The sequence below is a fragment of the Diabrotica undecimpunctata genome, chromosome 3 (genome assembly GCF_040954645.1).
Source record: "Diabrotica undecimpunctata isolate CICGRU chromosome 3, icDiaUnde3, whole genome shotgun sequence".
NCBI classification, from domain to species: domain Eukaryota; kingdom Metazoa; phylum Arthropoda; class Insecta; order Coleoptera; family Chrysomelidae; genus Diabrotica; species Diabrotica undecimpunctata.
In genome coordinates this window covers 58,262,430-58,274,463 of record NC_092805.1, presented here as the reverse complement: position 1 = coordinate 58,274,463, position 12,034 = coordinate 58,262,430, and the positions used below count along the sequence as shown (strand labels likewise).

At 28.5% G+C, this 12,034-nt stretch overlaps 1 protein-coding gene across 5 annotated transcripts in view; it reads right to left on the bottom strand.

Moving 5' to 3' along the window:
* Rbp6 (RNA-binding protein 6) overlaps positions 1 to 12,034 on the bottom strand; it is a 1,719,762-nt gene that overhangs the window by 1,372,968 nt on the left and 334,760 nt on the right. The window lies entirely within an intron of this gene.

Genomic DNA, 12,034 nt, shown 5'->3' with positions numbered 1-12,034 from the left:
TAAGAATTGCACAAATTTTAACTATAGAAATATATTTTGTTTACTAAAACATTGTACATGTAAACTTAAACTTAACTAATTTCTATTTGAGTGATTTTGTTGAGGATAGGACGACGATAGGAGAAATAGCATCGCAACAGCGGACCGATCATGTTTGAGTGGGAGAGAGACGCAAGGCATTCGCCGGTCCGGCGGGCCTCTCTCTCGTTCGGTGACTCATCGTAACAGACGTGAGCGGGCGTTACACTTTTTCATGAGTGACTCCGAGCCACAACCTAATTTAAGACGTTGTCACGTCAAAATAACCCGAACGAGAACTTTAAAAATAAACTAGAGGAGGAAAGGATTAACCTCTCTCTTGAAAACGTTAACATGCCATTAAATCTGCCTTTAAAATAAAAGTCCCCTGTTTGCTAAGAACTAGATGCTTCAGGTATTAATTTTCATATGGCAATAACACCAGTACCCATCTGTTTGGTCATATCTATCATTATTCCACTTCTATATCTATATATCGATCGATATTCTGGTTTTTTTTTATGTGTACGCGCTCTTTCAGTAGGAATCTATGGAGAAGAAACACCGAGGCGTAAGTCATCATCTATTGCCGTACTTCATATTTACAGGTCGACCTGATACACCAGAGTATTCCAGTCGTCTTCACTTTTATGTTTTCTGGTCAAGCCTTCAACCATTAATCCGCTAAATCATATAAAGTGAAATAAATGCGATTCGCCTGGCCCTAATTAATTAAACTAATTTATCAGTCCAATCAGAATACGCGCTTTACGGGTATTGGTCTGGGTCACATAAATCGAGTATTTTTGGGTATTTTCCCATTGAAATACTAATGTATAAATCGTTTCGCTCTAAGACAAACTGTTTGAATGTCACAACTGTGCAAAACATCGAAAATTAACTAACCCTAGTTTTTTCAGAATCGATCGATGCAGTTCCCTGAAGTCCCACCCTGTATAGCTATCAAAAAATGTAATTTAAAATATATTTGTAAGTTTAATAAAGTATAAAATTTTAAGATAAAATTCTCGCTAAAAACTTAAGGTAAAAACTCTTATTAAAGTCCATGCCTCTTATTTGGGTACTTGAAGACAATTATTTGTAAATATATTATTTTGTAATAAATATCTAAGTTCTATCTGTTTTATTCTAATTTCCAATATAAATTAAAATAAAAAAGTAGCTTTACTCGTAATAGAGTCACACCGTAAAGATCTTTGTATGGTTCTGTACGTGACCAGCACTTGGATGTGTTTGTGCTGTCAAGCACATGGCGTGAAATCCAGCAAATGCGCATTCCTTTCTTAACCGTACTGCACGCTCAGTGGTAATTTCAATATATACTATCTCTAGGAGCATTTCAAACATCACTTGTAGAAACTTCATATAGTGAAAACATTGAGTCATCACTACAGTCACACTATCGTATTATGCAACGTCAACAGCTTAAAACAAAGCTAAAACATTTGAAACAAAGTGTTTTATTGATCGCAGACTACGCAGACCAACGAATTAAGAACAATACATAATATATATATATATATATATATATATATATATATATATATATACATATATATATATATATATATATACATATATATATATATATATATATATATATATATATATATATATATATATATATATATATATATATATATATATATATATGCACGTTATGTAAAATAAAGTTTTATTTTAAGGTTGCAGTCATTAATAGGACAGGAAAGTGAAACTCTGTTCTTTATCAAGCTTTCCCAAAATTTATTTGCTTCTTCAGGATATGCTAAAATATGTTATCAGTAAATACAATGAAATTGGAATTACATAGCATTGTATAAAACTAGTATAAAAACTTACAACATGAGGTTAATCCATTAAATTTTCAAATTTACAAAACATTAAAACTTAACTTAATAAAATTATATAGTTATGTAAGTACAATATTTTAATTTTATTTAATTTTGTACAAATTCAATTTATGACATTGATTATGCTGATGTTTGATTTATGTCAGAAAGACAGTCGTTTCTTCTTCTTCACACAATCGAGAGACACTCGATTGTTATTATGGTTACGTACAAAGTGGCGCCAAATATGAATATTTAAATTTTTTGAAATTATAGTATTTATAGTCAGAAAATCTAATATTAGAAAATTATAATACTAATTTTCGTAAGACAGAATGTAATTATAGATATTGCTTAGTTTATCAATATCAGTTTTTTTATTAACGCATTGATATTTATTTATGCATACCATTTCTAAGAATTCTCTTTTATTTAATTGGTTTTCACGTCTTAATATATCAGTTTCATTGAAGTTAAATGAATGATTTTTATTAATTGCATGATCTATTAATGCACACGTATTTTTATTATTTCTAAGGTCACTTTTTTGTGATGTTAGTCTGCCTATTAGATTTCTAGATGTGTGTCCGATGTATGACTTATCACAATTTTCGCATGGTATTATATAAACTACATTTGATCTTTCCATAATGCTAATAGGTGATTTAGTTTTTGTATACATTTTGTATACATATACATTTGTATACTTTAGTTAGTTTGGGTGTTAATGTTGGTATGTAAGGTAGTGATGTGTAAGTAAATTGAGATTGCACGATTTGTTGATTTGGTTCTCTTGTTTGATTCATGTCAATCATTCTATTATTAGGATTGTTAAATCCTAATAATCCTAATCGAAACAAAAATTTGTTAATTATTTTAATTGGGTATGAATTCTCTAATAAAATGTCCTAAAAGTTCTAATAACTAATAATAAATAATTAATAAATCTGTTACTAAATATAGGTTTTCTGTACCATTCAGTGCTTAATACATTTTGTGCATTACGTTTGATTTTTATATCAAGATATGGGATGCTATTTTCTATCTCTTTTTGATAATATATCTTTTTTAATACTTGCTTTACCTACAGACAAAATAAATGAAACTTTAAAAACTTTTAATAATTATAGTAAACATTTACAATTTACATGTGAAAAAGAGATAGAAAATAGCATCCCATATCTTGATATAAAAATCAAACGTAATGCACAAAATATATTAAGCACTGAATTGTACAGAAAACCTATATTTAGTAACAGATTTATTAATTATCATTCACAACATCCACCTCATATGAAAATAAATTTGATATTGGCTTTAAAAAACAGAATAGTCAAATTATCACAAATCAATAACATCAACAAAGGGTTATTAGAACTTAAAGACATTTTATTAGAGAATTCATACCCAATTAAAATAATTAACAAATTTTTATTTAACAATCCTAATAATAGAATGATTGACATGAATCAAACAAGAGAACCAAATCAACAAATCGTGCAATCTCAATTTACTTACACATCACTACCTTACATACCAACATTAACACCCAAACTAACTAAAGTCTTTGCTAACTATTCTGATATTAAAATTGCAACTAAAAATGTTAAAACATTAGCATCATTGTATACAAAAACTAAATCACCTATTAGCATTATGGAAAGATCAAATGTAGTTTATATAATACCATGCGAAAATTGTGATAAGTCATACATCGGACACACATCTAGAAATCTAATAGGCAGACTAACATCACAAAAAAGTGACCTTAGAAATAATAAAAATACGTGTGAATTAATAGATCATGCAATTAATAAAAATCATTCATTTAATTTCAATGAAACTGATATATTAAGACGTAAAAACCAATTAAATAAAAGAGAATTCTTAGAAATGGTATGCATAAATGAATATCAATGCGTTAATAAAAAAACTGATATTGATAAACTAAGCAATATCTATAATTACATTCTGTCTTACGAAAATTAATACTATAATTTTCTAATATTAGATTTTCTGACTATAAATACTATAATTTCAAAAAATTTAAATATTCATATTTGGCGCCACTTTGTACGTAACCATAACAATCAGGAGCTAGTTATCAACAACAAAAAATATAATAAACAGAAACGAGTGTCTTTCTGACATAAATCAAACATCAACATAATCAATGTCATAATGAATTTGTACAAAATTAAATAAAATTCAAATATTGTACTTACATAACTATATAATTTTAATTATATAGTTTAAGTTATTAAGTTTTAATGTTTTGTAAATTTAAAAATTTTATGGATAAACCTCATGTTGTAAGTTTTTATACTAGTTTTATACAATGCTATTTAATTCCAATTTCATTGTATTTACTGATACCATATTTTAGCATATCCTGAAAAAGCAAATAAATTTTGCGAAAGCTTGATAAAGAACAAAGAGTTTCACTTTCCTGCCCTATTAATGACTGCAACCTTAAAATAAAACTTTATTTTATAGATATATATATATATATATATATATATATATATAAATGTCTTATCTCGATCAATCAACACAGGGTACTATATAAACGACAATTATTATTTTTTAAATTTTTTGATTGAGCGCCCATTTCTACCTTGACTTCTGACAAGTTAATTGCATTACAACTTAATTACATTCTACTTCTGTCGATCATAACAAAAAACAATAAAAACTCCATTCTAATGACAGTTTTATGTAGAACTTGCTTCCGTGTCCCGTTCGGTAAATAGTTCTGTCAGATTCGACTACGTCACTTGCCAAAAGACTTTTAATTACCTTTCGGAAGTCGATATAAGGCGGACATTTCAAATGATAAATGAGAATTGGGACCATTATTTTACTTTTTTCCACTATCCTTAATGATTATTTTTTATTGGGGCTTATTGCGTCCGTATTGCTGGTAATATTATTATTTTTCAGGGGTGACAAATACTTGATCATTTTTCTTTACCATGTGTTTCAATTGAGTCGGTTTTGTGGTATGATTAAGGCTAAACTTCTAAGTTGACATATAATGTATCGTAAATTTTTATGTCCATTTTGTATACAGGTGAAATGATACACCGTCAAATTTGTGAAATGATTCACAAATTATTAAATAAATAACAAATAAATTAGGGTATTTAATTATCACTTAGGTAAAACTATTGAAAAAAAAAAACAAAATTAAATAGAAAAAACAACTAGTAGTGATCGTTAGTGATTAAAAAATGTTCAAAATATAAAACAAAAAAGTTTTAGATATTTTTGAAGTTATACTTCTATATGCGCGCTCCACGTTGGAAATTTGTACGGGAGTGAATCGGTGAAATCATTACATAGGTAGATATGTAATGATAAGTACAAGATACAAAATACAAGATAATGAGTACGAGACAGAAGATATATTTTATCCCTCCTCCTCTCTCGAGAATAAAAATGTTCCTTTTGTATATATATTTAATATTATATATATATATATATATATATATATATATATATATATATATATATATATATATATATATATATTAGAAGTGATTATTTCGACCAAAAAATTATTTATAAATACGTTCGAATTATCAGGTATAGTGGTCTGTAATAAAAATCTTTCTTTTTTCTAAAAACGCCATTTTTTGTAATGTTCAAATTGTTTTAGTTTACTCCTGAGGAAGCTTTTAAATAAATGGCGAAATATTGAGTAATTTAGAAAAAAGAAGGATTTTTATTACAGACCACTTTACCCGATAATTCGAACGTATTTATATATATATATATATATATATATATATATATATATATATATATATATATATATATATATATATTTTAAATTTTAACATGCATTTTATTAAATGTACAGTTTTATCAACAATAATGTTATGTTAGTATTCAATTTTATTTATGTGTATAATCTTTTAATTTCTGTAAGTATTGTAAATCTAAGTGTACGTCAGTGTTTTGAAATGTTTGTTTTTTACAGTTACTCCCGATGAAGCCATCAAATAAATGGCGAAATATTGAGCTTTAGAAAAAACAAAGATTTTTTTATTTAATATAGACCACATACCCGATATTTCCAACATATTTATAAATTGTTTTTTGGTCGAAATAATCACGTTAAATATATATATATATATATATATATATATATATATATATATATATATAATATAATATAATATGATATAATATAATATTTATTAATATTATTATTTATGTGATATGTTTTGTATTATTTATTAAATGTTCATAATTATTTTAGTCTTTTGTATTTCTAAATAATAATCTCAATAAATCACTGTAAGACCGAGAACTGTCAATTTTGAAATACGTTTGTGTCATGTCTTATTGGTAAATGTTTAGCAAGTGTTTGGTTCATACGCTGGTGTATGTGAGTTCGAATCCCAATATGAATTTACTTTTTTATTTCTGAAATATTTACAAACCTCACGTCCATTTTATTAAATATATATATAATATACGCAAAAATTCTAAAATTTTAAAATAAAATGAAAATTTACAACATAATCCGATTTGTTGGTTTTTGAAGTTATACTTCTATACGCGCGTTCGAATTTTGAAATTTGCACGGGAGTAACAAGCCTCGTTAGGTATGTTAAATTATAAATTAAAACTTGTAAATATCTCAAGAAAGTTCAAATGTGTACTTATATACACAACAAACAACAATTAAATATTGTAGTATCACCAAACAATATTTTTTTTATTAATATTGTTATCATGGTAAATTAAACGTATGCGTAAATAAGTTATATATATTGTCATTTTTAAATACTTATGAATATTGAATTTTAATTTGTATTGTATTATCATATTGAATTATGTTGCAGTGTATTGCATTGTATTTTTATATTAATAACATAATAAACAATGAATTTTACTGCAGAGTACGTGTAAAAAATTTTTTCTTAATTCAATTCTTTTTTTACATATTTATATGAAAATAAAAATATATATTTTCATCAAAATATTAATTCAATCCTTTATTTACTTACTATACTCCTATTACAGGTCAAATGTTTATATACAGCAAACGATGCACCATATACCTGTATACCTAATTCTTTTTCTCTTTCTGCTCTCTCTTACCTATAGCATTACATATGTAATGATTGTGCAAATTGACTCCAATATAAATTTGTAACGACAAACGCGAGTATAGAAGGATAAATGTTACTGGCAGTCCCACTGGACTGCCACAACCGTTTTTTTAATTAAGTTTCTTCTTATTTTTCCTTATTATTTTCCTCCCTATACCTTTTGCCAATGTTTTGAAATATTTCATATATTATGGAAGTTCTCTTATACAGGAGAATCTCACTAATCTGACACTTTAATAAACCAATACGTCTTAAAATCCAGAAAACTTCGTCCACGCCTCTCCCGATGTTTACATTTTCAAGCAACGAAACTCTATAGCAGCCATTTATGTAGCATTTAGAGATAAAGTAAAAAAAATTGTCCTTGTTCCTGAATAAATCCATAATTTAAACGAGCCTTTAATTTGGGAGATTAGAGCCTCAAAAATTTTAATTTGAAGAATTTTATATTCTCTCTTGGTCACTCTATTTTACCAGACTTATTTCAAGTATTATGGAAAAAACTACGGCCTGAATATCACAGGAAACAGAAAAATCTGATCCTGAATATTATATACCCATCGCCGATTGGTTCAAACATTATATAAGAAAGTATATTCGAGACAAGTAAAGAAGATTTAAATTCTTGGTTTGACTGAAAAAACACGCAAATTATGACATATGAAAAAATATAATAAAGCAGTACAAGAACAAGAAAAATATTGTTTCAATACCTGCATGGTGTGAACATGGATTAAACAAAATATGCTAAAGGTATTGTAATTCGTTGAAACATACGAGAATACATTTTTAAACAAGGACTAGAAGTTGCAAATCTTAATTAATAATTATTTTAAACTCACTATTGTAATCTATGTAATTACTGAAATGTGAGATACGTTACAGTTATAAAAAACGTGTAGAACATGAACACAAATGCACACGTTGTGCCTGTTCTTTGTATGAAATGCTTTATTTAATTTACTATGACATTTTTGTTCTATCCAGTAATCCTAGAATTACAATAATCCGGCACAATCTGGTTTAATAGTGCCGGATTAGTACGATTCTACTGTATAATATCGAAACTATCTACCAAAAAAACGTAGAAACATAAAATTTAAATAAAATAAACAAAAAGAAACAATTTTTTTTGTTGATGCATTTTATACGTGGTTTGATTTTTTTCTAAGTTAGTGATGTAAGGTTAAAACTGTTGTTTCACCATATAATACCAAGCTACATAATATATATTCCAGGAAGAACTGATACAAATTGCATCTGGGAATGATCTGGAACACGAATGATTTTGATTACATACTAAGTCTTCCTCATTTTACTGTAGACAATGTCACCGAGTCAAGTGATAAAACCATATGAAAAATTCTTCCAAGATTCAGCCAGAAGGGAGGATGCAAATGATGATCAAAATGAAACTGGCGTAGAAATTACAGCTTCATACGTTTAAAGTGGATTGGTTGGAAAACAATATCGCTTCGATTTTAATGGATATTTCTTTTTTTTTCCAGAAGCTTTATAATTTTTTCCATGACAGTAAATATCTTTGTTGTGGTTGATCCCAAGACATATAAAAGTCAAGAGCGAACAATATGTTAAAATAATTAAAAAAAATATTAAGACAAAAATTAGATCTGACATTTGAACATAATAAAAAATAATTCATGTGAAATACATTTTACCGAAACAGCTGTAGCGATAAAAAATAAAAAATATAATAAATTTTGTGGAAGTTTTGAAAACAAAAGTTTTAGTGTTTTCTTATTAGAGAATATAAATTTCCATTAAGTAACGCTCGAATTCATCACTAATTCAAAATTATTGATTGAGTTCTTTGGCCTATCTTACAGATAATTTTTTTCAAAAGAATGTCCAGTTTTTGTGTACAACGTAGTCACTACAAAATATCAGTTTCGAAAGGGTAGGCTAATGGAAATTATAACTATACGAAATGCTATTGTATCCAATGCTTTAAACTCGTATTTAATTCTATTTAAACTTCAGATACTAATAAGCTCCCTAATTGTCTTTTGATTTTGCCACTTGCTTAAAGTTCTTATTCGGGAGTTAAGAAACTTGTGTGACTATTTTCTAAAAGGAACTTTACTCTTTAAAATTATCTGCCAGTATGGTTACATTATTTTTAATGTTTAACCCTTAAAGTGGCAAAACTTTTTTATTTGTTTTGTTAATTACAGCTCCTAGTGCATAATGTGACCTTAGATTTATGGTAAAAATATTTAAAAAATTCCGCAAATGATTTTTTTCCAAATTTACGCAAAAAACAGACTGGTAAATATAGCTACCAGGGTTATTTTAGGATGACAACAAAGTTCCGAAGCATCACTGGTAAATATAGATACCATTATATGTTTCTTATGTTTTATTACAAAAATTAAAATATACAGTAGTAGTATATAAACTTATTTATTGCCCAACAATTATAGAAACTAAAATATTAATTTTTGTGCTATGGTTCAAAACAAGTTTTTCATAAGGAAACAATACATTTTTTACAAATTACATTTGACCTTGTTTGTTTTTCATTTTGGCTACATCCTGCACATTTTCAGTAGGTTCCCTTTACGTCAAGGTGTCCTGTATTGTCAAATTGGTTTGAATTTATCTGGGATCATGAGCATAGTCGACACGTAGGAATAAGATAATTTGTCAGATCACTTCTAAACTGCAAATGAGACATGAGCTTCTGATTATTTTTGTTATTTCTCATATCTTCATTGTATAAAATGTACCTACTCACAATTGTCGCATCAAGTAGGTAATAAAAAATTTCCATTCACCACCTTCTGGACCTCCAAGTTATTATATACATAGAATATAATTTATCAAACTGATCCACGTCGAGCCGGCCATATATCTGTTGCACTCCGATATGGTCATAGGACAAGGAACTTACTGTCATCTAGGGATGAAGGTTTTTGACAAACACCGGTTTTCGGTTATACCGGTTTTTTGCCTACGGTTTAACCTGCCAAAAACCGGTTTTCGGTTTTTTTAATCCAATAGGTTACAAGTTTGCACCTTCAGTTTGCTTCCGTATTTATAAAATAAAATAAAATTTGAATTATGGTTTTGTTTGGAATAATTACTTGAAAATATTAATTATGATTGGGATCCAAAATAATACCTAACCTTATTACCGTAAAAACCTAATAACCGATTTTTACTTTAAAAATAAAAAACCGGTTATAACCGGGACAAAAAAAAACAACCGATAAAACCGGTTATTGCGAAGTAAAAAAACCGGTTTTCGGTTAAAACCTGTAGGTTTTTCCTTCTATACGGAACTATTTCCTGAAGACACAGAGTCCGATTGACTCGTTTTTAATTTTTTAGGAATTCTCTTGTTTGCCTGATTGTACCGCACGCAAATAGTTTCTTCCTAATAAGTTTCTCAAATAGCGGAATTATCGAAAAAAAGTTATCAAAATAAAGGCAATAACTTTTTCAGAAAAAGGTTTGCTCAAATTTAGGATGACAGTTTCTTCCAATGTATCACGAGTATCCCCCGTATTTTAGACCTCGTAGAGCTAAAAATCTAATTAAAAATCAGTTTAGCAACAACCAATAGCCTATACCTTGAAGCCTCTTTTAATGGGCTTCATAGGCATATATTGCTTCAGTGATGATCTTCCTTTAAAACCGAGCATACTTTTATCTATTGAGAGATGACTAGATGTTGTAATAGCGGACAATAACTTAGCTTTAAGGTTGTTTATAAGAGGCCTAATTTTAAAAAGTTTGTCAAAATCCGGACTTTCAGGTGGGACCATTTTTGTGTTGTCGTTAATATGTAAATATCTCAAGACTTTGACGAAACATTTCACCGTGAATATATCGGTGATTCGGTTTACTCGAAAATTGATGCCATTAGATCAATACGATTTTAATGTAGGTAAAGAATAAAACTCCAATATTATAAGAACTTCAAAAGCATCAAATTCTGCGCTATCTAACTCCATTGTAACATTTCCTTGTTAGGCATATAAATTAGATTATGTAATAATTTGATCACACAAATCCTTATCAAAAAAAGCTTAAAGTATATTTTAGAAGAAGCAGCATGCTTTCTAATACTTTACTTGAACTAAAAATTCTCATAACTTGGGAGCTTGAAAATGTTTTGACCATCAATTGTTATTTAATATTACTTCTTCTAAAATCATTATGAGTTTGAATATTATTCATTGATCCCAATTTTTTATTGTTTCTTTATCCTCGCTATTCGGCATCGGAATCTCCTTCACTGTCCGAGTAATAGAACGCACGATTTTTGGAAGTTTCCAGTAAACGCAACAGCTCAGCTTTGTTGAGAGCATTGTTTTTTAACCATTTTTCTGTAACAATAACGTTACTGTAACTATCTTAAATAAATATAGACCGTGGATTCACCTAACTCACAATGATGTTACATGGAAACAATCAGGACACCCTGTATGAACTTATGACAACTCTGTGGACATCATCATCATCAGTGGCGTTACCGCTCTTTATAAGCCAAAGCCTTCTTCAGAACAATCCTCCATTCGCCCCTGTCTCTGGCAACTCTTCTCCATGCTCTAATTCCGATAAAAATCAAATCATTTTCTAGGTTTACTTGGTACCTAAGTCTCGGTCTTCCTCTTCTTCGTTGTCCGATCGGCCCTCTTCGGTCAAAAACTTTTCTGACTATGGCATCTTCCTCTCGTCTGATTACATGACCTATCCATCTGAGGCGTGCTACCTTAATGAATTTTACAACGTCAGGTTCTCCAAATCTTCTATACAACTCAAAATTGTAACACCTGTGCCACAAACCTTGTTCTTTTATGCCTCCATATATTCTTCTTAGTATTTTTCGCTCAAAACGTTTGAGCAATTCTTGGTCATTCTGTGTTAGTGTCCAAGTTTCTGAACCATATGTTAGCACTGGTCTTATTAGTGTTTTGTATACAGTCAGTTTAATTTTTCTAGGCATTTTTGAATCCATCTGTCTTCTTAAGCCATAGTAACACTTATTGGCGAGCACTATTCTTCTTT